This window comes from Tamandua tetradactyla, chromosome 7 (assembly GCF_023851605.1).
Source record: "Tamandua tetradactyla isolate mTamTet1 chromosome 7, mTamTet1.pri, whole genome shotgun sequence".
Lineage (NCBI taxonomy): Eukaryota > Metazoa > Chordata > Mammalia > Pilosa > Myrmecophagidae > Tamandua > Tamandua tetradactyla.
In genome coordinates, this window is record NC_135333.1 from 25,980,001 (window position 1) to 26,006,459 (window position 26,459).

At 43.3% G+C, this 26,459-nt stretch overlaps 1 protein-coding gene across 6 annotated transcripts in view; it reads right to left on the bottom strand.

Moving 5' to 3' along the window:
- Window positions 1-26,459, bottom strand: part of LARGE1 (LARGE xylosyl- and glucuronyltransferase 1) — a 617,012-nt gene that overhangs the window by 512,188 nt on the left and 78,365 nt on the right. Inside the window, exon 1 of one of the 6 annotated variants that reach the window (XM_077168650.1) lies at window positions 1,191-1,506. The exons of the other annotated variants lie outside the window; for them this stretch is intronic. The gene's annotated coding sequence lies outside the window, so the exon portion shown is untranslated. Of the gene's footprint in view, window positions 1-1,190; window positions 1,507-26,459 lie in introns of those variants that run through there. 6 annotated transcript variants of the gene reach the window in all.

A 26,459-nucleotide genomic window follows, 5' to 3' on the forward strand; every position in this document is an offset into this window, starting at 1 on the left:
TATAAAATTTCACCACACGCATAGATTTGTAAAACCACCACCACAATCAACATATGAAACTGTTCCACCACCCCAAGGAAAATGCCTCGTGTCACCCCATTATACTCACACCCCAACCCTCACCCCTGGAAATCACTGATCTGCTCCTCATCTCTATAATTGTGTCATTTAGAGACTGGTCGTTTTCAATTAGCATAACGGCCATAAGGTCTATCCCAGTGGTTGCGTATCACTTTTGTTCCTCTTCATTGCTGAGCTGTTATTTCTTGTATGAGTGTGCCACATTTTAATTATTCACTTGTTGAAGGACATGTGGGTTGTTTTCAGTTTTGAGCTTTTACAAATAAAGCTCCCAGAGACGTCTGCATAGAGCATAGAGGCTTTTGTGTTAAAACTAGTTTTCATTTCTCTAAGCTAACGGCCCAAGAGTATGATTGTTGGGTCACATAGTAAGTATACATTTGGCTTTTTTAAGAAACGGTCAACCATATTTCCACAGTGGCTGGACCATTTTACAATCCCACTAGAGCTGCAGAGTTCCTGTATCCTCACCAACATTTGATACTGTCAGTACTTTTCATTTTAGCTATTCTAATAGGTATGTGGTAGGAGCCCATGAGGGGTTTACTTTGTACTTTCCTGATGGCTAGTTATGCTGAACATCTTTTCATGTACTTATTTACCATCAGTATATTTCCTTTGGTACAAGTGTCTGTTCAAGTCTTTGGGCCATTTTCTAACTAGATTGTTTGGTTTCTTATTGTTGAATTTAAGCGTTTTATACACACACATATACACATAAACGCACTACCCCTTAAAGTAAACTGATACTTCCTTCTAGCTGCTCAAATAAGAAACTCTGGATTCACCCTTGACTTGTCTCTTCTACTAATCCCCATGGCCAATGTATCCACAAACCCTGCTGAATTTATCTTGAAAGCATTCAGATTTTGATTATTTTCCACCACTTCTGCCACTATCACTCTGGTCAAGCCACCAGCATCTCTTGCCTGAATCACTGTCAGTTTCCTAAGTGGCCTCCCAGCTTCTACCCTTATGCCCAGTCACTTCTCAATGCAGTAGCCAGAAGGTTTCTTTTGAAAAGCAAATCAGGTCATCTTTCTCTACTGGAACTTCCCTCAGGGACTCCCCATTTCATTTAGAGGAAAGACACTTTGAGGACTACAAACCTAACCCCAGTTTCTCCTCTTTGAGCTCAGCCCTTTCCAGGGCCTCCACCAGACAGCGGATGTGCCCCGTACGCTGAAGGAGGCAGCTGAAGTCCAGTCCCTACTCCTCTGGTGAAGCTCTGCACCCACGGGACTGTGCCTACCAGCAGGTGCCTTTTCCTAACTGGCACACAAAGGCACCTTGTGACAGCAGCAGCACTGTCACCCAGAACTTCCACCCTCACCTGCCTGGCCTAAGGCACTGCTGTTCCTAGAACATTACAGGACAGGACCTCATCTCACAGCCCTTCCTTAATCTTCTTTTCGTGCCCTCGCTTCCTCTGACCCTCCTTCCAATGGTTTCCTATTAGAAAGGCCCCCTTGACAGCCCTGTAGAAAATGACAGCCTATCATTCCCCCCTGGTATGCCCCTGTTTCTCTTACCTTTCTTTTCTTAAACAATCAGTCATGCCACTTTTCAGACCACTGAATTTTCAATTTCACTATGAATTTTTTTGTTTGTTTAATGTCCATCTCATTTGACTTGAAGCTCACTTAAACTTATGTGGAGTCTTTGTTTTAATTGCCATTTTTTCAAATTGAAACAAATTCTTTCTAATAGCCACTTTTTTTCAAATCGAAACAAATTGCCAATTGTTTCAATTGCCTAGAAGGGTCCCTGACAAAAGAGTGGGCATAAATAAGTACTTGCTGCATGAATGAGTGGATGGATGGTAAATGAATGATACATGAATGAATAAATGAGTAAATGGAACATACCTCAAAAGTATACGGAGGATCAGACATGACAAATGAAACCAAACCTGTGAATGGGGGCAGCAAACTTTCCTGGAGGCATGCATCAGCACGGTGCAGGATCTGAGCATAAGGCCTCCAGAACAGCTTAGAGCCAAATAAACCTGGCACATTTTCAAACTGCAAAGCTTACAGGACCTTCAGCAGAAACACCTCTTCAGATAATCACATACTGGAAAAGGACAAATAGCTCTCTGAACACTTTCCAGGAACATGACTATATCATTATATTGAAATTATGTGTAATATGACATATCTCCAACTATAAAAGCCTTGAAAATGGGACGATAGCTTATTCATCCTTGATTCCCAACCCCCAGCCTTGTGTCCAGGCCTTAGAAGGTTCTCAGTGAATTCCAGCTACTGAGACAATGTAATGTGGTAGAAAGCCATAGTTACAGAGAGCTGGCTGTAAATCTTTCTTGTACTTTCAAACCTTGTGACTTTCAGAGATATAGTGGGATGGCTGTTTGGTACAGCAGGGAAGAGAGCACAGCAATTATTAAAAACAATGCCTTGGAGAACGACTGCCTGGATCCAAATTCCTTACCTTCCCTGTGCCTGGTTTCATCATCTAAAAATCAGGATGACCATAGTATCTGCCGCTTAGGACTGTTGGAGCTTGAAATAGTTAATCCACATGAAGTACTTAGAATAGGGACAAGTATCTGGTAAGGGTTCAATAAGCATTAGCTTTGATCGTCATGGCTTTTCATTTGAAAAGCCATTCCTGTTTCCTTACCTGAAAAAAGAAGAATGAAGTCTTGCCACAGTGCTGGGGAGAATTAACAAGGGGACATATGCAAACCACCATTTCCCAAAGGTGCCCGGCACAAATAAGTACAATCCTGGCAATAGATCTTCTCTATAATATACAGATCCAATTAAATTTTTAAAATCTGCCAGGTATTTTGCAGGAGTCTGGGATGTAAACATGAATAAGACCCAGTACTTTCCCATTCTCAGGATGCTTACAATCTGATGCGGGAGATGAATCAATTCCATGGAGGAAAGCATGCACTGGAATTACACTTCTTTGAGGACATAATCAAAGGACTCAGTGTTTTACACATGTTTCAGGAGACCATACTCTGTATTTTCCCATGAAAATGGATTGTTTGTGAAGTTACAAAAGGACGACATGCAGAGAGGTTCAAATGTCACTGCAGAGTGCTTTCCCCTTAGCCACAGAATCTGTGCACAAGCTCCTCTCTCAGCCTATGCCTAGGACTCTCCTCTCCAAACTCCACACCCATCTCCTCCCAATCTCCTTCTCCTTACTCTGAATCTCAGCAGACCCTTCCCCAACCCCACCCACCTCCCAAAGTGGCAAAAGATCACGGTACAATGCGCTCTCCTACTTCCCTTTCTTTTTCTACACAGGACTCAATGGCTTAAACTTATATACATATGCATTTACATGACTAACTCTCATCCACACACACCCCTACTAATATATATATGTGACCTCTGACTGACCCGACCACAATCCTATTTTGAGAAGCACTGGTTCCCAGCAGTTTAGCATAGCATCTAAGCATACAGGAGGTTACTATTAAATATCTATTGATTGGATAGATGGGAGGATGGATGATCAGATGGGCCTCATTCTCTCTATCGCTACATTAAGAGAAACGATTCAAGCCACATATGTAATTTAACAGTTTCTAGTAGCCACGCTGAAAAAAGTCAAAACCAATGGGAGACATTAATTTTAATAATATATTTTATTTAACGCAATAGATCAAAAACATTGGTTAAGGTGACCCAGTACACACTGCTGTTTTAAAATTTAAGTTAAGATGAAACACAAGTCCAGTTCCTCCCTCATACCAGCCACATTTCCACAGCCCAACAACCACGTGTCTATGGCTAGTGCCTCGGAGAACACAGACACCACCTACAGCAGACTGCACACAACACAAACAGGATTCTTACCTCTGAATGTGGTCCAGCACAGGGGGAAACCCTAATGGACAGAATTATAGGCACTTTCAGATCCATTATCGCATTTAATCCTTCACAACAATTTGTAAGTACTGCTGCTTTCATGTTTCAGATGAAGACAATGGGGTTGAGAGGTTAAGAAAGGTGACCAAGGTCACATAGCTAGGGATTGGTTGTCAGGTCGGGAACTGTAGACTGGCTGAATGCAAAGCCTGTGTTCTTAACACCAATACTCTCCGAGCCTCCGATGAGAGCAGTACACTCTCCCTATCGATGCCCTCGGACAAATTATATAAGGCAAATGAACATGCCTCTGTACTGTGGGAAGGTGGTCCCCAGGCTGTTCACCATATCAGTTCTTGAGCTCTGAGCACACTGAGACACAACCTCTCTGCCCAGCATGGCCAAGTGACTTGCCCTGGCCAATAAAATGGGAGAAAAGCAACAGGTCTCACTCTGGGGAGGAAGCTTTAAGAACCCATGTGGGCCTCATGGGCTCTTTCCTCTCTGCAATGACAACCGGCAATATCCCTGATCACCATTCCTGGATCCCAGAATGAAGACAACATGGCACAGAGCCATAGTGAACTGTGATGGGAATGGAGTATGCAGAGAAAAAGCGCTTTCATTCTGTAAATCACTGAGGTCTGTTACTGCAGCATAACCCAGCCTCCTGGCTGATCGACTCATAGTTAACTTGAAAGCAAGAGATTGGTACATTTGGTACAAGGAAAGTGAGTTCTTTCTTATCTTGACTGCCAAGAATCCTGCAGACTGCTGTTCCCTGAAGTCAGTCAAAGGGCTATTACACCGCCAGCTGTGGTGGGGTCTGGTTTCATTCCTACTGGTATTACTGTATTTCTTACAAATAGCTCATTAAGGCAATTATCAGTCATTAGCACAGTAGCCTGAGCATCAGTACAATCACACACATTAATAAAACACAATTTAGCAGAGCGAGTGAAGACATGAACAATCTAGGCTCCCTTGTGAGGCCCTCACGGCTTGAGCTGGAGAGAATTTCTAGTAAGCTAAAGCAATTGGCTCCCAAAAAGTCTGCCAATCTCAGCAACTCGTTAGTGATAGTTTGCAAGCAATTCAATTCAACCAACAATGAGGCATGAAGGGTAGATAGAAGACTAACAGGTAGAAAAAGTTAAAGGACTTTTTAAGGAACCAAAGAATTTCCAAATCTTGGAAACATGAAAGAATATGTTGGATACAGACAGCAGTAAGATGGCAATTTGGTCTAGACTTAGGGGCCCAAGGCCAGAAAGGAAGGCTGGAACCAGACTGAGAACATCACCGTTAAGCTGCTCAGACTTTTTCTAGAGGAATGAGAAGTAATCAAAGAGGCTTTTAAGCAGGGACTGCCATGAGCTGCTCCGAACTTTAGGAAAAACCACTCTGGCAATATGAGAATGATGGATTAGGAGACATGGGAGACAGGAGACCAGACTGGCAGCTACTCCAATAGTTCAGGCTGTGTACGATGGGCATCTAACCCAGGACTGTGACAGATGGGAAAAAAAAAATAGCAGCAGGAAACTTCAAAAGGCAATGGACTCATCTGGGCTTAGCACTCAATTAGATTAGGTAAGTGAGGGAGGGACAAGGAGAGGGGAAGTCACATGGGGAGAGAGAGTTTCTTAAAATAACTCTGAGATTTTGGACTTTGGTACATAATGACATTATCAAGAGACTTTCAAAAACTATTCTGATAGGTTTAGCCAAATCTGCGTGGGCAGATGCAAAAAAGCATTCAAATATGTAAACAGAGACACTAAAATCTAATTTATTTTCTGGCTCAAGGGCACTTGATATCTGAAGTTCTAGGAGCATGTATCCCCCAGAGAGCTAGCCCACTGGGTCAAGTCTATGCTAGGCTCCAACCTCCTCTGAAACGTCCTGAGAATTGTTTCGATGCTTATGCTTATGGTGCCAACATTGCACCTCACCTGCCACAATTTGTGACAATCATTTAGTTTCATTTTGGACAAGGCTCTTTGGGGCATGTAATGTCTTCTCCCATTCATTATTTCCTCCAAACATGTAAACAAGTGACACCCTCTCTCTTTCCCTATGAGTCTCCAAGGAAAATGGAGATTCAAACCAAAGCCTCCCAATGTGCTCTCTCCAATATGGCTGTGCTGTCCTGGCAAGACCTCATTCAATCACCTATTCATCTTTGATCCTCTGGGTTGGGTACACAGATGGTGCAGACATGGCTGGGCCACTGGTTTCATCTATCAGAGCCTCCAAGATAGTCCCCCTTGGGGTTCTAGTCCTGAGGGTCCCTTTGTTTGGAGGATTTTGCTCCATAAGCACAGTCATGCCTGAACAGCTGTCCAGGCCAACAGCACAACATGGTTCAAGAAGCTTATTTACAGTCTGTTTGCTCATCCCACAAACACGTATTACACCCTGACAACGTGCCAGGCCCAGTGCTAGACAATGCAAGACAGAGATGAAAAGAAAACCATCTGTTCATCAAGGAGTTCACAGCCTCATCAAGAAGACAAGAGAAACAAAAAGACAAATGCAATACAGATAAATTTAATGCAACAAATTTTGCTTGCTTTATAGTTTTCTCTATTAGAAGGAACCATGTTGGTCTGTAAATGCAAACTAATCTTTTAGAATTGGTTTAAGTCCATGTACTGCATTAAGAAGTAGCAAGCTTACACCGCTAAGGCTTTCAAGCCCCAGTCTTGACTGGCCTGTGGAATACTTCATGATCATGTAGATTCTTTTGTTCCTCTTCGGATGGCCAGGTATCTCAGGATGACACCAGAAACACAAAACAGATATTGTCCCATGCAAATAACTTGGCGGAAGTTGGGTATGTCTAGCATTTGAGATCCCCTCCGCCCAACAAATCATTGGATACGAAACAGTATTGAGAATCATGACCACTCATCTTCAAAGATGTGTTTCCTTTCCCACTTGGACACAACCATTAGGAAATAACACTCAACTTTTGTCCTACCAAAGTTCTGCCAACACAGCACCACCACCGGAAGTTCCATCTCATCAGCTCATTAAAGATCTGATAAAATGCATTTTCACTGTGAACACAGGAAGCCCTTGACACCCTTGAACACCACACTTCCCACACCCCAACTGGTATTTCCAGCTTAGACTTACTCTTTTGCATCCTTCAATGTTCTCAACCTCCATCTCCAGCCCCTCATGGGAGAATCTCTAAGACTGAAACAAATGTCACTTTAAAACAACTCAGTGGGGCGGGCCGCGGTGGCTCAGCGGGCGGAGTGCTTGCCTGCTATGCCGGAGGACCTCGGTTCGATTCCCGGCCCCACCCCATGTAACAAAAAACGGAGAAACAGAATACAATAAAACAAGAAAATGTTTAAAAATGTTTCCCTTTCCTCCTTCCTTCCTTCCTTCTATCCTTCCTTCCTTCTCTCTGTCTAAAAAAAAAAAAAAAAAAAAAAAAAACAACTCAGTGAACAATTAACAAACATATAAGGAGGGCAACAATCATTTACTTGTGTTTAAACCATGCTATATATACTCCACATCCTTGCAATAAATACAAAAGATAAGTATTATTTCCCTCACTCTAAGGAAAAAGAAATTAAAAGGGGCATCACTGAGGTTATGTTAGTTATTCTTATGGGGATGGGGAGAAAGACATGTTGGGGCCAAGATTCTAAGCTAGGCTACTATCCTTTCCACGGCATAGTGTTCCCTCTCGTTTGGTCATCTTAAATTCCAGAAGGCTCTCCAGAAAAGGCTAGTCTGATAGTCTGTCAACCCCCTCTAAGTGCCTCTATCACTCAAGTCATTTTCTTTGACCTGACCTCACCCATCACAATCTGTCCTGAGAACTAAGACACAGGTGCATGCCGGCCCAGCAAACGAGGCTTTTCTAATAGTGCCCAACAGGGCAAATACGTTATTTGGTGCTTGACAAATCGACAGCACTGATAACACCTAACATGCGCATAAAGTAACTTTATGTAGATTATCACACTGGATTCTGACAAGAGTTCACCAATATAAGACAACCACCCACTCTTCAGGTAGGAAAACTGCTTGAGATCCCAGCATCTAAATAACAGGTCCAAAGAACACACAGACATTAAATGCCATAATTTAGACTCAGATCTTCAGACTCAAAATCATATACTGCTTTCCCCAATCCACAGTGCTTCCAAAAAATCACCATAATCCGTAATGAGAATATCTGAGGAAAGGAGGGGAATCAATAAGGTGCCATTGGCTGAATTCTGAGTACAGCAGAGGAAGCAGCAAGCTCTCCCCGCTAACCCACAATCTAGCCACTCTTTCTTCACCTTTTCAGTGAGAGGCTCAGTCTGGCAGTCCCAAGCATATTCAATATCTCTCAGGGAGGACAATAAGGGATGCAGCAAATAGAGAAAAAGGGAGAGCAAAGGCTGCAGCTTCCTGGGTTCTCATCACTCATCTAAGCCCAGGGCCCTAGAGTCAGCCTCCTTATCAAGCCATCCAGCTGCTCACCATGAACACCTAAATCACTGCTCTTCAGTAATGCACTGGAAGCCTTCATGTAAACCTCATTAACCAGCACAGTAATTGCTCTGTGAATACTGCCTGGTTTTCAATTATGTTCCTTTCCTCATATCAGGAGATTCTGCCATTGGAGAAAAAGCCCTGCATGGTCTTGTCAGTTTTATCACATGTGGGTGAATGACTGGCTTTTGACAGTGGCTTCCACAACCAAAAAGGATTCTTTTCATATAGGACTCATTCTGGGGGAACTTAACAGAATACAAAGTTCAGGCAGTTATCTGCCACCCCACCCAGGGACCCCCACATTGGGTCTGCAGTCTTAGCAGGGGCCGGATCGCAATAGAAAAGGAAGTTTCAAAACAGAACTCTAGCTTGGATCTGGATTTTTTTTTTTTTTTGGCCCTTCTGTTAAACCACATGGGCAGTGGAGGAAGATGCGTGTGTATTCACATCCACACAGATGCCTGAGCAGGTCCCGCGAGCAGCCAGCCCCGCACATCTGCAGAGAACCGGGTCCCGCGGGTGGCCAGCCCCGCACATCTGCAGAGAACCGGGGAGCGTTCAGCATGTGAAGAAAACCACAGGGAGTGGAGCTTTGGAAGTAAGGAATTCAGCTGCAGAACCATTTGTAGATCATCATAAGCATGTTTTATGAGACTATCAACTGCTCATCACCTCCAAAAAAAATAGGCAACTCTCCCGAGTCCAATTATCACCAAACTTTCCTTCTTTCTGCATTCCATTTTCTCATTAAATAATCACACAAAAACATGGTCTGGTGGTTAAGAGGCCAGCACCGTTTTCACACGTAAGGGACTTAAGTGATAAGAATGAAACCTGAATCAGCGAGTGCCCCTGTGGCCAGAAGGGGAAAGAGGTGGTGAGTAAAGAACCACCTGAATGGGACAGAAAAGCATGAATGTGCATGCCCAGTTTAACCCTCAATAGGTTGTTTGGCTTCATTCTCTCTCTCTCTGCATGTATATATATATACATATGAATGCAAACACACACACACACACATCCGAGGCACAGAGGTTCCCTTGTTTCTCCTTTGCCAAGCAGTGTCTTCATACCTGGCACCTGCCCTCAGCCTTGTCTCCCACCTCAGTTCCTCTGAAAGTGCACCTCTCTCACCTACTGGTTTTGCAGGTGCTGATTTCTCTGTTTTGAACACATGCATGTGCATTTACATACACTCACACTGAAAGTACTTATCATGTATCAGACACTGTTCTCAGCATTCAGCATATATAGATTCATTTAATGCTCAAAACAGCCCTCTGAGGTAGGTAGCGTGGCTATCCTCATTTTACAACCACACAGTGATATTAAATAACTTGCCCAGGGTCTAAGAGCCAGAAAGGGGCAGGTTGGCTCCAGTAGTCAAGCTCTTGGCCCCTGTGCTGTGGCATTTCTCAAACTCCGCCCAGTGCCCCCTGACCCACCTCCCTCCCGTCCTTTAGCCTGAGCTAAAGCGACCCCACAGCCCTCTGGGAAAGGGCATATATGTCAGATCTTCCCACTCCTCATTGCACTTGATTCTCTCTCAAGACAGACACATGGCCTTTGCCACTGGGTCACCCAGGAAGTACCCCACATGCAGCCCACACATGACGGTCACTTTCCTTGTGACTGTCAAGCCCCATTCTGAGAACATAGGAGATTTCACGTTGTCAACAAACCCACACGAGGAGGGACCACAGAGAGGTAACAGACCAGAAGTGCGGGATGGAGCAGCTGGTGCCGGTCTCTGCTTCACAGTCCAGGTGGGGCAGGAACAACCAGGCCGGCTTAAGAGGTGCCTAATAAACTGGCTGTCTCGTTGCAGGCAGTCTCTTGTCCGTATGAGCGTTCAGGGACACACCTTCCATTGACAAAATGCTTCATTGTCATCTTTATTAGATATGCCTTGCAACTTCCCCACTCGGTCAAGTTAGGAGGCCAGCGGTAAGGTAGGACAAAATTGCTATCCACGCTCAGGGGACGGGAAGGCTGAAGGAGGGAGGGAACAAGGAGGGAAGGAAGGAAGAGACAGCCAGATGCAATGGAAGAAGGGCCGTTACAAGCAGGTGGCTTAGTTCACAACTAATTTGACCTTGTACAAATTCCGGGCCTTACTTTCTCCACTTAGCAAAATAGGATAATATTAGTGCACTTGCCTCAGAGCAAAAAGACTAAGATCGCCTAATAATCTTGCGAACAGAGTGGCCTGAATACAGTAAGAGCTCCAGAGTGGCATTTCCTTCCTACTCTAGGTGGAGTAAAGGGGGTGAGTAGACCAGGATTGCAACTTAGGGACCTCAGGACTCAGACAATAGTAAGTAGATGCAGGCCCAAGGGACTGTTAAAATTTTTAAAATAAGATTTCAAATAATAGTTTGTAGATTTTTTAAATAAAAATTTTATTTATAAGATTCGTTCATGTGCATGGAATATTCTAACGCTAAATGTGGAAGAAGGTTTTCTTAGAAAAAAGTTTTGCCTTTAACAGACCCAGAAAAAAAGGCTAAAGGAGTCATTTGGGAGAGGAGGCGGTTCAAAGAGATGGTGTAGTTAGGTAGCGTACACTCACTCATTCGTAAACATTTACTGAGCATCTGTTATGTACCAGGTACAAGCATGAGGAAAAGATCTAACATTTCTTAATTGTATCCCACTTTGCCAAGCATTCCACCTGTATTGTCTTACTGGGTTTACAGATATGTACTCACCCTGGTCTTCTTTCAGTTCCCAGCTCTCCAATGGTTGTTTCAAGCCCCCAGGCTTTGCATTAGACCCCTCTCTGCCAGAGGCCCACGGAGGCTCCTTCTCACTCTCCAGGACTCAGGTCACCACCAACTCCTCAGAGAGGCAGCACTGACCTTCCCATCCAGTGTGCCTCAATCAAGTCACTCTCCACCACTCTGCTGCCTTTACTTTATTCAGAGCATTTATTACTATCTGAAATTATCTTGTTTACTCATTTATAGTCTGTCACTCCAGAGACAATGTGCCCTCCGTGGGGACAGGGACCCTGTCAACTCATTCACAGTTATCTCTCCAGAGCCCAATAAACAGTAGGTGTTTTATAAATATTTGCTGAATGAAGAAAGAGGGAAGTGAGAGGAGAGCAGGGGACAGGATGGCAGGAAAGGGGAGGGGAGGGGAGGGGAGGGGGGAGGGGAAGGGAAGGGAAAGTTGTGCAGAGCGTTACTTGCAACTCAGCTGCCAATCTCCATGACCCTGAGAAAAGTGCCAAGGAGGCTCTCAATAAATACGTGACAGCCTGTTAAGGTCTGCCCTTTTCCCCTGCATGTAGTAACCTTGTTCCATCCTCTTCTTGAAAGCAGCAGCTCTGCATTCCACCCTCGTGTGCCCCATGACCTGAACATATGATAACCAGCAAATATTTACTGAATGATGGGGGGGGGGGGGGAGGAAGCCTTGTATTTATTTTTAAACAGATGACACTGAAAGACCAGTGAGCCCAGTGAATTGCCAAAGGTTCACTGAATGCAATGGGATGAGAATACAAGTCTTCCCCACCTTCCAGGGCTTTGGCCACCAGGACCTCCCTGAGGTGGGCTACGTTTTACAGGTTTCTCAACCCCTCCCCATGAATGCATCACCTCTGCAACTAGATCCTGGCTAAAGCTGACAAGGATACTCCTTGCCTATTTCCCATTCCCATCTAAGGAACTGGTGCCATAATACCTGAGCATATGGTATGTGCTCAATAAATACTCACTGATGGGTTGATTTCTTGCCATGCTCAAAAACAACTTCAAAGACCACCAGTTTGAAGAGAATTGGACTGACTGATTTCACCAACAGCCTGATACCAGATGTCAAACAACTTCAGAGATCACATGGGCTCCTGTGGTCTTTGTAATTCAAAAGTAATGATCACAAGAACCAATTTCTGTTGGTCCATCATCAAATCCAACTTCATATCCTCTCAGTGGTTCCTGACTTGCATGCTCTCCATCCGTGCATAATATGAATAACAAAGCTAAAAAACGAGATGTATAGAAATGTTCTGGATGATCTTTTTGAAGTTCGGATCTTTTGGCCACACATTCTTCATCTTTGCCTCTAATAAATCTCAGGCTTTCTTCTTCTTTCCAATTATAAAACCAACCTGAGCAACTGGAACAGTCCCACAGACATTCACTTCTGGTTTAGCAAGTCCTTGAGTGTCCTGAAGCCAACAACCCTCACCACCACACCTCAGCACCAGCTGCCCTGCCCTTGACATCATCTCATAGTTGAAGTCAACTGTCATGACTTGAAATATCCTGCCTTCTATGCTATTAATTACTTAATCACTCTAAATCCACTTCATGACCTCATCGTGAGATGAATACTACTTTAACTAGCACAATCTCCCTCCTCCATCCCTACCACTCTTCCACTTACAACAGAAAGGAAAAGTCTGGCCTGCAGGTGAATCAGACTTTTCCCACATATATCCATGGGGCTGTGAGGAACTTGAGGAAGTGTATTAGTTTATTCATCTATAACTCTAGGCCATGTGTGGAGACCGTCTAGCTCTTCTTCACCCTGGGCATGGCATATGAGGGTGGGCCTTTCGCAGCCTCCTTGTGGTAAGGTGTGACCATGTGATAGTTCTAACCAGTGGGGTGAGAGCAGTAATGATGGAGGTCCCACACTCCATGATCATGTTCTCACTCTCTGCTGGCTGGGCATCAGTGTCCGAGTTTAGAAACCACAGGTGAATGACAGGTCTCCTTCAGCCTGGGTCACTGTGTGGAGAAGAGACAACCCTCTTTCCCCTCTATTCTTGCCCACATATTCACTTGTGAAATGAGTGAACATTAAACATCTTCCTGAGTGATCAAACATTCTTGGGTCTATTCAACCTGTCCTAATTAATGCACCATTCTTCTTGCCTAATGGGATGGTTATGATGATTCAATAATAAAATTTTTCAAAGCACCTAATATAGGTCCCTGCATACTGCATGGCAATATGATAGATATTCAGTTCATTTTTTTCTTCTTTCCTTTATGTCCTCCTATAATACTTGCCCCAACTTTCAAAAATGAGAATAGAGGTTATCAGGTATTAACTTCCCCATCACAGTTAGATATACTTCATCCATTGTTCTGGTTTGCTAGCTGCCAGAATGCATATACCAGAAATGGAAGGTTTTTAAAAAGGGGGATTTAATAAGTTGCAAGTTACCAGTTTTTAGGCCATGGAAATGTCCCAATTAAAGCAAGTCTATAGAAATGTCCAATCTAAGGCATCCAGGGAAAGATACCAGGATTCAAGAAGGATGATGAAGTTCAGGGTTTCTCTCTCAAGTGGAAAGGCACATGGTGAATATGGTCAGGGTTTCTCTCTCGGCTGGAAGGGGACATGGCGGACACAGGGTCATCTGCTAGCTTCATCTACAGCTCCCTGAGAGGTGTTTTCCTTCTTCATCACCAAAAGCCGCTGGTTGGTGGAGACTCTCTGATTTGTGGTGCTGCAGTGTTCATTGCTCTCTCAGATTCTCGTGGCTTTCTCCCTTGTTATTCTCTATGCAGTAGCCTTGGATCATGCCCATCAGACATAAGGAGTTTCCACAAATTCTTCCTGGATAACTCCATGTCTAATCCTGGCTTTCTCTGAAATGGCTGACTTTTGGTTAAATCCTCATGTGGGGCACCACTCTCTGGGGTCTCCCATCCTGGAAGCCCAGAACTTTCCAGAACATCAATTCCTGGTTTTTCCGTACCCAAGAGTTCAGTAGCTAGGGCTCTCTAGAGAAACAGAATCAGCAGGAAATATCCACAGATATAAAATTTATAAAACTGTCTCACATAACCACGGGAATGTAAAGTCCAAAATTTGTAGGGCAGGCTGTGAAGCTCACGACTCCGATGAATGGTCTGGATGAACTCCACAGGAGAGGCTCACCAGCTGAATCAGGAAGAAGATTGTCTCTTCTGAATCCTCCTTAAAAGCCTCCCAGTGATTAGATTAAACGTCACTCATTGCAAAAGATACTCCCCTTGGTTGATTACAAATGCAATCAGCTGCAGATGCAGCCAATGTGATCATGATTTAATTCTATGAAATGTCCTCATAGCAACTGACAAGCCAGCACTTACCCAACCAGACAAACAGGCACCACCACCTGGCCAAGTTGACACATGAACCTGACTATGCCATCTATATTCATCATTAGTTATTAATAATTACAAGCAGCCAGCATTTATGTTTCCAACTTTAAGTGCTTTATGTGTATGATTTCATTTAATCCTCACATAATCCTTTGAGGTAGGTGTCCTAGTTTTCTTATATGCAATATGATCCCTGTAAGGGATCTGTCTCAGAGGGCTTACATATTCTGCCCGAGGTCAAAAATTAATATATGGTAAAATCAGGACTTGAACCCAAAGCTGATGCTCTCACTCAGAATTATGTTTTCTCCCACAGTTGGTCCACTACCACCCACCTACTTGACCAAGCCATGAACATCCAGGTCCTCTCAGAATGACTCCACTTTCTCTTGGTTCTCCATCTTTAACACTCTATGCCCCTAATGCCAAGAGCTTCCTCTCCAATCCACTGCTACTGTTTGAATTCATTCCCTTCTCATTCACTGTGGTGCCTTGACAAGGCTTGCTACCCCTCTACTTGCCCCTTTCAACCCTTCTCCATGCTGCTTCTCAAGAGATGCATGCTGCCTAAAACCCAGTCTCAGAATGTCACGGCCCTGCTGAAAACCCAGGGTGCCCTGCATCACCTGCCCCATGGCACCCCCCATGCTGCATTGGCATGTTATTTACTTGTGAATTTCACCACTCAAGACTGTGAGCTCCTGAAGACAAGAGGCTTTCTTGATCATCATGGTATCTATGCCAGGCTTTTACATGATCACAGAGGCTAACAGACAAAAATGTCTGCCCTTCAGAGACTACTGGCCAAGAACCTCTAATGCTTCATGTTACGTGACAGATGTGGTGGCAAGAGCAGAGACTTTGGAGCTAGGAGCACACTGGCTTCACATATATACACCGCCACTTACTATAGAAACGCAATAAAGTTAGGCATCTTTTCTGATACCTCATCTTGTCTCAATTTCTTCATCTATAAAATAGAGAAAAAACAGCATGTACCTCATCCTCACTGGACTATTTTAAGGGTAAACAAGGCAATGCACCACAAGAAGTTTAGAACAGTGGCTGGTACATAGTAGGTCCTCAACAAATGCTGCTTTACCTCCCCATCTCGAGACTGTAAATCCTAGAGGGTGAAAACCATGACGTACCCTTTCTTTCCCCACAGCGCCTTGGGGAAATAAGCATGACAAATGTTGGTTTGACTGATTGAGGTAGTGAAGATCTCCAGGAACATGACCCAAAGATATTTAAGATGCTTTCTTTCTATCCAGCTTCATAAAGGGTAAAAAACAGTCATCTAAGAAGGAGAACTGAGCAGCGGTAATAGGCAGGACTACTCCCAAATGATGCTGTGTATGTTCCCAGACCCCCAATAATTTCCTTCTACTTACTAAAGCCCATATTTCTCCTAGTAGAAACCTGTGTGTGAGTACACATAAATGCTGATATCAGGAGCTAAATTTTCAATACATTATTGGAAAGTCTCAATAATCAAGAGCATGATAAACAAAGGGGTGGAAAAAAAATAATAAAGGACTTAGATGGAAAGGTTGAGCAAATGAACAAGCATTTATATGAAAGAAATGGAAAACTATAAGGAGCAATGCCCCAATTGGTTTCATTTGGATGATTTTTTGTTTTTTAAGGTAATGGGCTTGCTGCTTTTATTGCTAAAATATTTCGTTTTAATTAAGTGAAAAGGCACTTGGCTCATCTTGCTATCAATATAATAAATATATTCTAAATTTTCCTTAATGGTTCTGGTTAATTATGTATCCCCAACCTTGGCACAGTGCCTGTCACAGACATTGTGTGGCACCTAATTTTACTAAATTGTACTGGCATTACGTATGCCCTTGGGAGCTAAAAAGGTGTCCAGACAATCAGCCCCATGCCAGTGGTTCTACTCTCATGCACAGTTGTGCTCTTACAGTTGTAGATGTGGCTTTTCTGTATTTCTCCTAGAGGTCAGATTGTCAGGTCTTGTTCATCTTTCTTGCCAACCTCTCAAGCTTCCCTTTCAAATGTACTGTTTTGTTGACCTCCTATAGCCTAGGAATAATGTAGAAGCCCTTAAGGCTCTCATGAATCCACTGGTTCCTCTCCTTATAGGCATGTGTAGGACTGACCTTTTCCAGACCCTGGAAGGTAGCAGTGGCCATGTCACTTGCTTTGGCTGATGAAATGTGAGCAATGGCCTCAAAGAGCAGAACACGATTCCCCAGGTTCTGACTTCCTCATGCCACTGTGATCAGAGACAGTCCAGACAGTGGGGGCTCTGCAGAACCCCACCACACCCCCATCACAGATGCCACAACCTGAGATGAACAAACCATTTGTTATTTCAACCTAATATCTGGAAGTGGCTCATAACAATATAACCTAAGCTACCCTAACAAATATAAATGGTATATTTAAAAAGAAAAAAAAGTTCATGAGACATCATTCAAGAGATTTTCCAAAGATAAAAATTCACGTGCTTATACTCAGGTAATGCCATACTTCAGCTGCCCAAAGGCTGTGTATAAACGCTTCCACAGCACCATGGTTCACCTGTTATTGTCAGTTTCCTTGCTTGTGTCTGCTAGGAAATTGTAAGCTGCCCAAAAGCAGAGACCATGCGTTTTCTTACCATCTTACAGTGCCTGGTAGAGTAGAGGTCAATCAATACTCATGTAAGTTAACTATCTTGCTATATTTCAATAAGGCAAAAATAACAGAGCACTTATCCAAGGTTGCATGGAATGTGTAACTGGAAAAAGAATTGAGGTCCAGCCATCATTCTAGAACAGTGCCCCATACACCCTCCAGAGAGAGCTAATGACATGCTGGGTTATCTGTGGTTGCCCTCCACGTCTGAGGATAGAGCCAATGACTCATCCCCTCATTCAGCATGACTGGACAGATGCATTTACACATAGCCAACAGCTCCTTCTGTCCATTGTACCTCCCTCTTAAACAGTGAGGAATTTTCCAGTCAGGTCCCTTTGTGGACGGAGCTCTTTCTGCTGCCCAATAGGATCAAGATATCCCTGCTAAAACTGAGTCATCTGTACTTCCAGCTACTGTGATGTCCTGATTAAAGGGCAGATCCTGGTACAGGGCTTTACAGTTACCCCAGAGCATGCCACCCACCCAATGACAGTGCATTCCTCTTTTGCCCTATTAGGAACACAACAGCTAACAATAACTGCAGCCATTGACCAAGTGTTCATAAAATTCATGGAATTACATTTAGTCTCTGGCTTAGGTGCTTTTCTTCTTTTATTATCCTTAGAACAGTACTACAAGATAAGCATCATTATCCTCATTTTACAGATGAAAAAAAATGCCCCCCCCAAGTCAAACACATAGCCCATGGGTTTTCCTACCATTTTATGAGCTAAAGTTCCTTAATTACATGTATTTCTCTTGGTGACCAACTTATCTATTTATATATTTATTCCTTTTCCCCAAAGGCATTTAATAAGGACCTGTGATGCAGCATTAGTATCCATACTTTATACATGAGATTAAATTTAACTAGCAAATGATGATTCTAGAATTTAAAGGTCTGACCAATTAAAAAGTCTAAATACTTCCTGCTGATAATAGCACCTACCTCACAGGGCTCTAATGAGAACTAAATGCGTTAATAAAAAAAAAGTGCTGATAAGTGTATGCAGCCCATTGTATAGGCTCAATAAATGTTAATTTTTCATAAAATTAAATATAATGATGGTAATTGTCGACCAACACATTTTAAAAGGCCATCAAAGTCTTGATTACTCTTGTACTGTCATCCAATCATATGACAATCTCTCAGGGTTGCGTGTGTGTGCGTGTGGGGGGGAGACAGCACTCCGAATCTTCATTTTCTGATATGCAAGATAAGGAAAATAGTTCATTTCCAGGAACCAGTCTAATATGCCATAATTTTATGATTGGTTGATCAATAAAAGAGCTATTCAATGACTCAGCATCGCAGAAAATCACCCAAGTCCATTCTGCAGAGAACACTGGTTTTCTACCATAGAAAACTATGGAGGAGTCCCAAAAGACTGTGCCACCTTGAAGGAAAAACTCCTTAAAGGAACATCCCAGATGCCAGTTTGTTCATGTCAGAATAGGGATGTTTTTCAAATCACTGAATAAGGGATGATGACAGAGAAAGGGAACAAAGCCCATCATGGTTTTTCTCGCCACCCATCGATCCATACTCCAACAGAGACTGGAAGCTGCTAAACTCCCCAGCTGCGATTAGTGAGAACAAAACAGCAGGTGTGGATATGGGAGAGCATTATGCACATGTTTGCAATGATGGGGAGGAAATGGCTGGGAATGTGAGACAGAAACTGTCACTCCTCAGTAATATGGTAGGGTTGGTAAGGTTTTAGGAAATCATCAGAGCAGAGCTGGGGAGGGACAGCCCTGGGGAAATAAACTTGCCCACTAATCTCATCCCATGAACCTTGATGCCAAGGGCAGCAGACCTGCCCATCAACGAAAGGATACATTTCAAACACAGACTCATCTACATCTTTTTTCCTTTATAGCAAAGCCCTCCTTCCCCCAAAATAGTCAAATACACTTCCTGGCCCCATTTCTTCTCACTTGCTCTCTGGAATTGACTCCACTAGAACTTCCAGGTCCAGGGATAAATTCTTGACCCTCCATTAGCCTAACTGGCCTGTACCATTGGACATGCAGCTCACTTTCTACTTATTAGACATTTTTGGTTTTTATTTGTCTGTCACAATGTCATTTTCATTTGCTTCTCTTCTATCTTATTTTAAGAAAATCAAGAAATATTTAAATTTTCAAAGCAGATGAAAGAGCCATGGACTAAGAATATCCAGGCTGGAAGTAGCCTTTGAAATCAGCTAATTCCAACTTCCTCCAACTGAAGAAATTAGGCCCGGGTGAAAGTAATTTGCCCGGAATTATCCAGAAGACTCAACTTGGCAAGTTTTGTCCAACTTAAAGGACAAAAGCTACTTTAATTCATGGCTTCTCCCAAAACATTTAAGAGTACATTGAAAAGAACATTCAATTATACCCCCCCCAAAAAAATCTGCAATGTATAAATTTTTGTCCCATCTACTGCAAAGAGTGAGTCACATCTCTACAAAGGAATGTAATTTACAAAACAAGCAACTTCTGAGGTGGCCCAGCAGACAAGAGATGAAAAGTTCAAGAGCTCTGGCCTGGTTCACCAGTGAACAATGAGAACTCAGACCTGTCACACAGTCACTGCCAGAGACCCGGGCTCTGACAGGAGGGAATTGATCAGGGCTGTTCTTTGGGAAGATGCAGCTGACATGACAGATGCACAGGTGACTGGCACACAGAAGAATGAGTCCCGAAGACTGGGAAGGACGATAATTCAACTGTCACCTCGGTGGACCTCAAACTTCAGGGAGCATCAAAATCAACTAGAGGTATATTTGGCTTGTTAACATCACTTTTTACTTCCTACAGGATCTAAAAGGCAAATGCATGAAATGTAATGATAAATCAGTGGTTTTGGGCTCATAATGTATAAACATGTCATTTGCGACAAGAACGACATAAAGGTAGGGGGACAGAGGGTGACAGGAGCATGGTAGGTGTATACTATTGAAGTTAGACTGCTATCAAAGCAAACGAGAGTATTACAGACGAATGATGTTAAATTTAAACCTCATGGTAACTAGAAAAAAAATGTCAGAGAATATGCAAGCTCACGGAGACAGAAATTGGAATACAGCTTGCCAGAAGTAGGGAAAAAGGAGAATGAGGAGTTATGTAAAATGAGTGTCGGGTTTCTATTCGGGGAGATGGGAAAACTTTAGTATTGGAAAATGGTGAGGGTACCACAACAAAGTGGATGTGATTAATCTCATTGAACAGTATGATTGGGAGTGGCTGAAATAAGAAAGTTTATGTTGTATAAATGTTCCCACAATTAAAAAAAAAAAGAACAAAAGAGGCAATGACAATTAAAATCAATATATCAATAATGGGAAAAGAAAAGGCTTTAAAAAAGGACATTATTGAGGCATGAAAAAATGAGAATATAGAATGCAAACTTTATATCAATGTTAAATTTCTTGAATTTGATGCCTGTCCTGATGTGGTTAGATAAGTGAAAATCCTTGTTCTTAGGATATGTGTGTGGCAGTATTAACCATTCAAGGAGCATGATGCATACAACCTACACATGAGTGTTCAGAAAATGGACTGATAAATAGAAAGACAAATGGATGAACTGATTGAATGACATGACATAAGGGGCAAAAAGTTAAAATTGGTGGATCTGGGTATGTGGTGGTCTAAGTGTATGTTGCGGCTCTCTCTATGGGATTTATTTTATCTTTGTAAATGTCCTTTAAGTTTGAAAGTATTTCAAAATAAAAGGCTTTAAAAAAAATCACCTAGGGCTTGTTAAAATACAGATTACAGGGCCACACCCCATAGTTGCAGATTAAGTAGGCAGGGGCTAAGATTTTGTTTCTAACAACTTCACAGGTATTGGTGAAGCTGCTGGTCTGGGGACAAAACTGAAGGCAACCGTCCCATGGAGGACCTAGCCCAGGGGGTGAAAGCAATAGAAATGGAACAAAGAGAATGGATATCTGAGACAATACTGGAAGGCTACCTAAGATTTTGACAAATGGGAAGAAACAAGGCAACGGAGTGGGGGCAAAGGTGCTATTCTCTGAAAAAAGGATTGTAAAGGGGGACTCATTAGGAAAAAGATGGAAGGGTTCTGTATTTGAGATTGCCAGAAAGACAAGCGGGAAAATAAAGACACACAAGTTGTAGTACTGCAGCACAGAAAGTCAGCATTCCTATTTACAGCAATAGTTAAAGAAGCCAAAAAACAGATCAGGCTTCAATTGGAGATAAGAACAAAACCGACCTGTTTGGTTGGGACTAAGGTAAATCAGAATACCGAGTAAAGGATGATACTGTCTGTATTTTAAACTTCACCTACTGTATAAGCCCAAAGGAGGAGAGGTTTATTTTGTCCAAAACCTAAATTTCCTGTAGCACACAACCTAACTTAACCTGTTTGATCAGCTAAGTTAAACAAGCTAAACACGTGGAGCCTAGAATTGTGAATGAGGTCTTCCAATTCTGTTTAGCTTAATGTAATTCCTGGATACATTTCAAAAAGTAAATTTGTCCTTTGAGGAACTAGAGAAAAAATATGAAACTACTGAACTTCCCACTTGGGAAGTCCCTGGTACTCTCTCAAACATTAGGGACTTTCAAGTTAATAGGTCAAGCCCTTGATCTTGAGTCTTGCTCTTATGAAATTCATTTCCCTAACATGAGCCTACATACAATTATGCTTAAGAGTTACTTCCAGAGAACCTCTTTCGTTGCTCAGATGTGGCCTTTCTCTCTCTAAGCCCAACTATGCAAGGAAAATCATTACCCTCCCTTCTGTGTGGGACATGACTTCTGGGGTGAAAGTCTCCCTGGCAATGTCAGACATACCCCCAGGGATGAGCCTGTCCCTGGAACCATGGAACTGATAATGCCTACCTGACCAAAAGGGAGAAAAGGAATATAACAAATTAAGGTATCAGTGGCTAAGAGAGTTATAACAGAGTTCTAACAGTCGAGAGTCTATTCTGGAGGTTACTCTTATGTAAACTTCAGCTAGATATTGCTAATTGCCATGGTATGACAAGTCCCAACCAACAGTATTCCTGTAAACCTAAAGAACACCCAGAGCTCTATCTAAGACTCTATAAAAGTTTCACACCTAAGTTTATCTTTCAGAAACCTAAAACCTCCAGATGGTTCCTAGCTCAGATAAGCCCTACCCAGAGTTGCCAGTCTCTCCAAGAGCATCAACCAGTTGCAAACCCCTGCCCCATAATGTCAACACCCCTTTTCAATATGAAGAAATCTGAATGGGCATTGCCCAAATATCCCTAAAGACTGGAAGAAGGATTAAAGAGGAAGGAGGAATTGTAACAGAGAAGACAGGATTTAACAAATGAGTATGACTACTAAATCATTATATTGATATTTCTTTTTAGTCTCCAGTGTCTCAGAGCAGCTAGAAGGAAATACCTGAAACGGTGGAGCTATAACTCACACCATAACATTGAAATTTGCTCTATAACTTGTTAAAATGTACTTTGAAATTTATCACTTTTTTGTATATAGTTATATTCACAATAAACAATGTTTAAAAAAATACAGTCACACACGATGGGAGCAAGTTTATCAATTAGAAGTCACGGGTCCCAGAAGTTACATGCCTTTGAAGGGAGGGAGGAGAGGAGCCGGCGTAGGTGACCAGGTGGTAGTGCTCAAAGGGCTGGACCAATCCCCACAGAGTCCTCTTCACAAATGGCAGAGAGGGGCTCTGAAGAAGGACATGGTCATTGCGATGAAATGCTGCTGCAGAGGTCAGGGAGGATGAGGACTGAACTACAGCATTTAGATGTGACATGCAGGTCACCAAAAGCACAGATGGACAGCAACTTGTAGGATGGACACCTGATTCCCATGGCCAAGCTAAGAAAGTAATAGCCTTGGCCACAGATTCTTGTTTGAAGGCCAACGGTGATGGAGAAAGGAGAAGGAAACAGGGTGGAGAAAGGTTTTATATCTTGCCGATGAGAGACCACCCGCTATAGAGTTAAAAAAGAGACAGCTAAAGAGAGATGGAAGAGATAACCAAGAGGAGTGAGGTTGGATGGCCTGAGCTCCCATGCATCACTAAAAACAAATGACTGACAACTCTGGGGGTGTCTTCAATGCCAGAACCCAATATTCAGAGGTTTCCCAAAAGAAGTTCTGGATCAAATGTTCTGGCTCTCCTTTCAGATCCCTGAAACCTCAGCCACCACCTCTCCTCCAAGTTCCCAGGACTGAGAGAAGAGCAGATATGAGGACCAAATGTCCTTCCTTGCCTTGATCTAAAACACTAAGAAATTATAAAGTAGCTGCTCCCCTCAAAAAAGTTAGAAAGCCCCTGAAAAAATAAAATAAAACTCTTAGCTCTCAATATATAAGACTGTATTGCAATAACTTGTCTACAAGTCTGTCTACACCATGGGCTTATGAGTCCCCCAGGGCACAGGTTATGCTTTACTCACATCTAAATTCCAGTCCCTAACTTAGTCTGATAGCAACTCATACTTAGTAAAGGATTGCTGAATGGAAGAAGGAAGGAGACAATGTAATAAATATGAAGAATGAGAGAAGGAAAATGAATCCTTTGCATGTACAATTAGAACGCTATCTCCTCCAATCTTTACCCAGCTATTGCAGCCTCAAACATGCTACTCCAACTCCTGAACAAGGGCCTCTGCACATGCCATGCCCTCTCTTGGGAATGCTTTTCCTCACCCACCTAGGTGGCTTGCTTCCTCATTCCATTCAGCTCTAGGATCAAACATCACCTTCAGAGAGGTTTTAGTTATCTCTTTCTGTGAAGTAGCAACATCCCTCGCTTCAGGCATGATGTAGCCACCCTTTGACCTCCTGTGCTGTTAATGCACTTTATTTCACCCTTCACAGCACTTCTGGGCACCTGACATACTCCAACCGTGTCTGCTGACTAGAACATAAGATCCACTATTGCAGAGGCTTGGCTCTGCCTATTTCTGTATCTCCAGGGCCTAATGCAGTGCCTGGCACATAGTCAGTGTACAATATATATTTATTAAATGAATGAATCCACTGCTTCATCTCTCTGGGATTCTCCCAGCCTTCGGTCCCTTCGAGGGGATTTCCTGGAGGAGTCTACTTGAGCAGTGGAAGTTATGGTGAGTACTGAGAAATTCCTCTTCTCTGCACCTGTGCTGCAATCAGGATAAAAGTGATGACTGGCAGAAAAATCCAGCCACCATCTGGCTGCTCAAGGACCCCTCCAGGGTGCTGACAACATTGTCATTCAAGATAATGAAGATGAAAACCAACAGTGATCCAGGGGGACAGGTTTCCAGGAGGCAGCCTGGCTGAGCTTAACTCCCTCTGAGCCAAGCACCTTCCAGACATACTGAGAAAGCACCACCCTTCCCTAAGAGGGCAAAGGCAGGAGGTGGAGAAGGTTCCTGCTTTAGTGATTACAGATAACTCATCCCAGAAAGAGATGCAATGGGGAAACTCAAGCGCAAGTGCTTTTTTTGGCAGGATAATGGCTGAGGGGAGGGGAGGAATGCTGCAGAGACGACAGATGTAACATATCATTTGCCCATCAGTCAACAAGGTCCTTGGGGCTGGGAGCCAACTCTGCTTTCAGCTCATCTATTAAAGCAATAGGGGTGTGCACCCACCCTGATGCTCAAGGCCTGAGACCCACAGCCCCTTTGTCTTTAGGGGACACTCTATCTCTGATGCTTACAGAAAGGGGTTGTCTTAACCAATTCCCATGGGCAAGTGCTGACCACAGCGGATCATAACATAAAACTTCGAGGAGCTCCAGGGAGTAGAGGAAACTAGCACCATGCACATGCCAAGGCAAAAGGAGGTGACTGCTGCAGAGATCTTCCTTCTTTTCGTATCACAGGTAAAGTTAACAGTCAGAGGCATCTTTCCTCTGCGAGAAACTGGAAAGCACAATGGTTCAAAGCAGACTCCCAGCGTTTTGAATTCCAGTTCTGTCATTCATCAGCTCTGTGACCTGGAAAAACTTAGTTAATCTCTCCATGCCTCAGTTTCCTTGACCATAAAATTAGAACAGCAATGGTAACTAACTCACACAGTTAAACGAGTTCATCTATACGTAAAGCTTAAAGAACCTACATCATATAGAGACAGGAGAGATGCTCAGGTGGTGGCAGAGAGTCTGAGGGTGTACAGAACAATGGAGAGACAAAAATCCACTAAGAGAGCAGTTCTGTAAAATCATGGTATTTGATCTTGCATTTGGGTGCATGTGTGAACCCTTCCTCGGCTTCTTCTTTCCTTTTCCTCCAGCAGTATAACTGAAGACAGGAAGGCAGGTTTGAGAGCTGAAAAGATGCTGGCTGAAAGTGGGGAGAGAGCTGCGATGGGTAGGGCAGGAAGCAGCAGTAGTTGACTCCTTTTCTTTGCCTTAACAGGAAACTAATGGCCACCTTCTCCAGGTCCTTAGTTGGCCCTCAAGGTCCACAGGAGCTCTCTCAGAGCTGACAGCAGCCCCCTGGAACCAGGTGTTGGAAAAATATCTTAAATGTTGGAGAAAGATCACTGACGGAAAACTTGCTCGTGCATTTGTCTCTCTCCTCTTCATGGCATCACACCCAGCCCCCCAGCCTTCACAGACACATCCACAGCACCTGCCACTAGAACCCCGTCATTCTCAGTCACAGAGAAAGTGGAAGCTGCAGGGTGGAGTCCTCACAAAACACTTATAGACGCACATGCACACACCAGAGTAAAGTTCAAACTGCTTGGCTTGCATAAAGTCCCTTCCTATAGGACCAGGCATAATCCCCAGGCAAAGACTTCACCTTTTCCATCCCAGTCTTTCAGGTATTCAGTGTGACAAGTTTAGAACAGTGGCCCCTTCACACACCTCTGATTTCTCATCTTTCTGTTCCTGTAGTTCCCACTGTCTGGAGGCCCTCCCTCCTTTCATACAACAGGCTAACTCAACTCAGCTTTCAGCATTCTGGAATCAAACTGCTCCCCTGGAAGCCTCCAATAAGTTATCCCTCTTTGGGCTCCCAGGGCACTCTGCTCTAGCCAACGATTGTATGTCCCTGCACCTACCACAATGACCAGACCCCAGGAACCCAGACATCCAGAGTTCACATCATTCTAGCCCAAGTACCTTCAGAGGCCACCCAGCCAACTTTTACCCCCATGCATGGCATCAGATGTAAAATCCCAGCTGTCAAGGCCCAAGACCCACACACCTGGGAACTCCTATCCAAGGATCAGGACAAAGCAGGAAACAAACTGAACTGAGACCAGA